General features: G+C 40.2%; 1 pseudogene; it reads right to left on the bottom strand.

The window, feature by feature from the left end:
* Nucleotides 1–897: 897 nt before the first annotated feature.
* On the bottom strand, nucleotides 898–2242 carry LOC133751142 (ATP-binding cassette sub-family F member 2-like; annotated as a pseudogene).
* Nucleotides 2243–6311: the final 4069 nt, after the last annotated feature.

The raw sequence follows: 6311 nt of genomic DNA, 5'->3' as shown, positions 1-6311 counted from the left end.
CTTTCAGAGTAAATGTGTGGCAAAGAGAGATTTCCTTTCAGAAAGCAACGGCTTTGTTCTGCAGATGATCTTATGCATGACCATGCAGACTGAAGCAGTCAAATACACTGAAGCTTAATATGGTTTGATATTGCCATGAATTGTTCATAAAATTCAGTCTATAAATTGCTTTTTTTTAGTTCACAAATTTATTTATTCATTTAAGAGATAGGGGAAAAAAAATCTTTCTTCAGTTGGCTCACGCCCCATTTTCCTGCAGAAACCAGGGCTGGGCTGGGGTCAAAGCTGGAGACAGGAACTCAATCCGAGTATCCCACATGGGTGACAGGAACTCAATTACAACACAGTTACTTGAACTGTCACCTTTGCTTGCAAGGTCTGTTTTGGCAGGAAGCTGGAGTCAGGAATCAGAGCCAGGAATCAAACCTAGGTATCCTAGGATGCAGTCCTCATAACTGCTAGGTTAAATGCCACTGACTATGGTTTTTTTGGTTGTTGTTTTGTTGTTGTTTTTTTTTTTTTTTTTTTTTTGGCTTCCTCTCTCTTTATTGGACACTTTGTAGATGTCACGCAGGTCTAAAAGCTATCCTGCTAAATATTTAAAAGCCAACCAGTAATAGAAACCTGGCCCAGAGCCCCAAACCAGAAGTGAAAGGAAATGGTACTGGCGGGTTGGTGGGGTGAGGGGAGTTTCTTCCAACATAGCCAACACAGAAAACAAAGATCTCAAGCTCTTTCACAGGCCAAATCCAGGGCTTATTCCCTTAAGTTAACCCTCAGGTCCTTCAGGCTGCATCACTCTCGGAGTAAGTTAGCCAGCAAGGAGGTGGAGGGGGTAGCCAGCCAAGTCTACACATGGTCATGAGTAATGGGAAGGTGGAGAGAAATAGACAGGTACTATCCAGCTGTAGATAAGAGTGCCACAAAGGCAAGTTGACGGACAGGGAATGGCTGGGGAGTAGAACTGCAGCAGTGAAAATGTATGGCCCCAGAGTCTTGTTCCGAGGACTCACACATGGTGGATCTTTTGGGTGAACTAGGCTCCTCATCCACCAGCTTAGACCTGAGGTGCTCCTTATGGGCCAGGATGCCTCCAGGCCTCTTGGTGATGGTCTGCTTCTCGTAGATCCAAATCTCTTGGGCAACTTGCTGCAGGAGTCTGAAGTTATGGCTGACCAGCATCATCCCACTCCCAAAAATAGTGATGGCATCTGCCAGTGTATTGATGTTCTCAATATCCAAATAGCTGGGGGGCTCGTGCAGGAAGAGCTTGTGGGAGTTTTGCCTGGCCAGCCGGGCCAGATATCCTTGGCACTAGTTCTAAGTCCAGCTACTCTTATAAATGCTAATAGTAACACCTTATGTTGAGGTGAGAATATTTTCAGATCATTCTATCTATGGGTAGTAAGTCTACAGTTAGAAATTTCAAAAGAATTGACTTCTTTGTTCTACTCATGTGTCAAGGTCAATACCAAGTTTTAAATTATTGTAGATGCAAGGCCTATCTTTTATATAGTTGGAACTTGTGTTTTATACCATAATGACAGGTGATCCGATCTTGCCAGATAGTGGGAAATAATAACTACAGGGTCTTTTTCTCACAACCCTTTCTCTTAGTCCTGATGCCATTGTATTCATCATCTAGCCTGGCACTGCCATGACCAAACCTAGCAACACAGCTGTTCATGAGTACAAATCTGATCTTGTTCCCAGTGAAACCTCGTCATCTGGTTCTCCTCCAGCTCCAGCTGTTCTTCACATACGATAGTAGTTACTCATATAATATTTCAGCTTCTTGCACACGTGAAGTGATGTTGGTACGTACACCATTCAGAAAACTCATGGAATGGGACATAAGAACGAGCACATTCTTGAAGGTTTTTAGTTCTTCCAACCACACTCATATATATAGGTCCAAGCAGTTGGTGGCTCATCCAGGAGCATTATGAAGGGCCAAATAAAGTGGTCTCCTGTGGGGGTAACCCTCATCTTCTAGCTGCCAGTAAAGTCTTTTAGCTTCTTGCACTGCATGGCAGGCATAAAACCCAGTTCATGCTAAAATCTATGAGGCCCTCATCTCTACCTTGTCATTCAGCTCCTCCAGGTGCTCATAGATCTCCATGAGCTTTTCACACTCTGTATCCTCATGAGCTAACAGCTCAGCCTCCCTCTCCAGCATGGCCTGTTCTGTGTCAACTTTCTCCACACGTTTCCAGGATGTCTTGTCCCTAGCTGGTCTCATCTACACAGTTGGAATCAAGACAGCACAATTTTCAGATTCAAAGTACAAAATGGAAAAAGAAAACAAACAGAAAAGTCCAGTACAAGTGACTTTGTCTATAAGATGATGCCCCCCTGGGCATCATACCAATAATTTCTCTAAAAGCCATTGGCCAGAGAAGAGTAGTATAGCAAAACCTGGTTACATAGAAATTGGAAAATATAGATACAGCTTTTTAATCTCTAAATCGATAGGAAGGAGCTGGGAGGAGGATGGTGGCTGAGTAAGATGCTGTGGAAACCATCTCTCCACAGGAACACCAATTTGAACAGCTATTCATGCACCTGCAAAAGAGCTACAGAACCAGGTGGGAGATCACGGTGCCTTGAGTTAGTTTAATAATAAGAAAATTCCCATTGAAGAAAGCAGGAAGGAGGGAGTTGTCTCTAACATGTCTTTCCCAGCTCTAGAAAATACACCATGGAAAGAGAGAGAGACAGAGAGAAACCTCATGATTAGGTTAGGGAGAAAGAATTGAATCATAGTTTCACGCTCACTGTGACACACATTAGAGGAGTCAGGGCCCCTTCGCCTGCACTTGCAAAATGAACATTTGGAACCTCCAAAAACAAGCCTTCCACCCTAGGACCCAACATTTGGTAAAACCCACAGGCTTCTACTGCCAGAGCAGTGCTCATGGGCCTACCGACTGTGAAATCCAAGTGTGACCCCGCCTAGTGCTGGCTGCCTGGGCAGCTGAGGAACTGCATCTATCACCACTCCTACAATCTTGGGATGCAGCAAGGAATCATAGAACTGTTTTAGACTCAATGCCAGGCTGGTAAAACTCAGCACTGAGCAGATGGTAACAGTCCCTACACCCAGGCCGGTGCCTGCAGACAGCCTCTGAACCTGTTTCAGGACCAGGTATAGTTCTGTGGCTACGGTTGATCAATTTTCTAGACCCAGCCTGCGTCACCAGTGGCTGGTAGGGCCGACATCAGGAAGCAAGTCTATCTCAGCAGCAGTCACACCATAGCAGGATGGGCTTTGGTCTTATTCCCAGGCTGCGCTGGTCTCAGTGGGCTGTGGGCTCTGAGTGTGATCCGACATCATGGCGTTAGTGGACACAGGATTGAGCCTATGAGGCTGCCTGAGTCCAGGGAAAAGTGCTATAGAGGCATACTATCCACCTTCTTTGCACTTTCCAGTTCAATCTGAATAATCCACCAGTTGCTGACTTGGGACAAATCTGAGTCTGGGGGATATTATAGGACTAAAACAGTGAAAAAAAAATCAGTAGTTAACCTGAGACGAATCTCAACTTATCTAATGCTGAAATAGCAGAAGTTTTCACAAGCAAAGAGAAAACTAGAAGACTGCTTAGACTGACAGCCACAAATGAAGCCAGATTATTATGACTAATCCTTCACTGTACAAACAATATCATCACCAATAAGCATCAAGGACTGCCAGGAACATGCCTTTACCTAATGAGCAAAATAAGGTGCCAGGAACCAACCATCTAGGGATTGCAATTTTAAGAATCTTAGATGAAGCTTTCAAAATAGTTGTTTTATTTAAACTCATGAATTTCAAGAGAATACAGAAAAACAATTTAATATGCTAGCAGATAGACTTGATAGAGAAATTAAAGTAAAACACAAACCTTTCAACTAAGAAGTATACAAAGTGAAATTACAAATGCAATTAAAGGCATCAATAGTAGAACACATCAAATAGAGGAATCAGTGGGTTCAAAAGTAGGCTATTTAAAATACTCTATATGAGAAAGGAAAGAAAAACAAAACCAGAGGAATAAAAAAACTTTATGGGAACATTGCAACAGCATGAAAAGTACAACTATCTGAGCTTTGACATTCAAGAGGGTCTTGAGAGTGCTAAAGGGGTAGAAAGCATTTTCAATTAGATGATACCAGAAAATTCAAAACTTAGAGGAAGCCACAACTATTCAGGTATAAGATGGCCTAACATCACCAGATCCAACCCAGTCGGGTTTGCCTCATATTATGGTCAGCTCTACAAAGTTAAAAATAAAAGGAGGAATCTCAAAGTTGCAAAAGCAAAGCAAACAACACATAAAGGGATCCCAATTAGCCTGACTCCAGACTTCTCGGAAGAAACCTTACAGGCCAGAAGGGAGTGGGATGAAAATTTCACAGCACTGAAGGAAAAAAAAAATGCCATCTATGAAAACTGTACCCAGCAAAGCTATTTTTCCAATATGAAGGAAAGATAAGCAAGCACATTTCCAGACACATAAAAGCTGAGAGAATTTAGCAACACCAGAACTTTCTTTTAAGAAATGATAAAGAAAGTTGGTCAGATTGAAATAAAGACACTCAGGAGTAAGAAGATAATATCAGAAGATAGAAAACTCACAGAAAAGAGTAACTACACAAATTCAAACTACACTAATACTGTAAGCCAAATGCATAAACCATTCATATCTTTAGTGTATAAATAATAAAACAATTAAAAATAGTAGCTACATTGAAATGCTGAGACACACAATATAGAAAGATGTAAAGTGGAGCATTATAAATGCAAAATGTGGACTACAAGTGTAGAATTTTTACCGAGATTTCTTATCTCTGTCATTTATTTATTTCCCAAACTTGATAATTTTATGTTATTTAACTTTCTAGCATTTAAAAATAGCTTGTTATAATCAAAAGAATTTTCTTGTAAGACTCACGGTAACCACAGAGCAGAAGTCTGTTATAAACTTAACAAGAACAATGAAGAAAGAAGTAAAGTACATGACTTGAGGAACCGCTTAACGAATAATGATGAGCATAAGAGAGAGACAAATGAAGATAAGAACTACACAGAATTAGAAAAGAAGTATCAAACTGGCAGTGCATATACATTTAATTGCTTTAGATGTGAATTGGTTATATTCTCCAAATGAAAGACATAAATTGACAATGGATTAAAAAGTAAGACACCAACAACAGGAGTCACTGTGTACTTACTTCTCATGTGGGATCTGTCCTTAATGTGTTGTCCAATGTGAAGTAATGCTATAACTAGTACTGAAACAGTATTTTACACTTTGTGTTTCTGTGTGGGTGCAAACTGATGAAATCTTTACTTAATGTATACTAAATCAATCTTCTGTATATAAAGATAATTGAAAATGGATCTTGATGTGAATGGAATGGGAGAGGGAGCGGGAGATGGGAGGGGTGCAAGTGGGAGGGGAATTATGGGGGGGAAGCCATTGTAATCCATAAACTGTACTTTGGAAATTTATATTTACTAAATAAAAAAAATTAAAAAGAGATAAATAAATAGAAAATAAGACACAATTATATGCTGCTTACCAGCAGCTAACATCACCTCTAAGGTCACATGTAGGCGAAAAGTCAAAGGGTGGGGTAGATATCCATGGGAACAGGATCCTAAGGTAAGTAGGAGCAGCCATACTTCCATAACATAAAACATATTTTAAATTATAACAGGAAAATAAACAGAGACACAGAATGTCATTTTATAATCCAGTAAGAAATATGACAATTGCAAATGTGCATGTACCCAATATTGAGTACCCAAATGTGTGAAGAAAATATTAATAGTCATAAGGAGAAAGATAGTCTCTGATACAATAATAGTAGAGCATTTTAACACCCTTCTTTCAGAGAGAACAGATTATCATGACAGAAATTTTAAAAAAGTCCAGCAGTTAAGTTCCACCCTAGATCAATTGGACCTAACAGACATTTACAGAATATTCCATCCAAGAGTTGAAGAAAAAAATGTTAATAGCACATGAAAAATTCATTAGGAGAGATCATATGGAGGATCACAAAAAAGCCTCAACAAATTAAAAAATATGTAAATCACAACAAGTGTTTCTTCAGAATACAATGCACTACAACTAGGCATCAATAACAATAATAGAAACTTCGCAAATAACATAAATACTGAAAAATTAAACAACTCAGGGCTGGCATAGTGGCATAGCTAGTAAAGCTGCTGCCTACAATGCCAGCATCCCATTTGGGTGTTGGTTTGTGTCCAGGCTGCTCCAATTCTGATCTGGCTCCTTGCTAACAAGCCTGGG

This window comes from Lepus europaeus, chromosome 2 (genome assembly GCF_033115175.1).
Source record: "Lepus europaeus isolate LE1 chromosome 2, mLepTim1.pri, whole genome shotgun sequence".
Taxonomy (NCBI): domain Eukaryota; kingdom Metazoa; phylum Chordata; class Mammalia; order Lagomorpha; family Leporidae; genus Lepus; species Lepus europaeus.
This window is presented reverse-complemented; position numbering and strand designations above follow the sequence as displayed.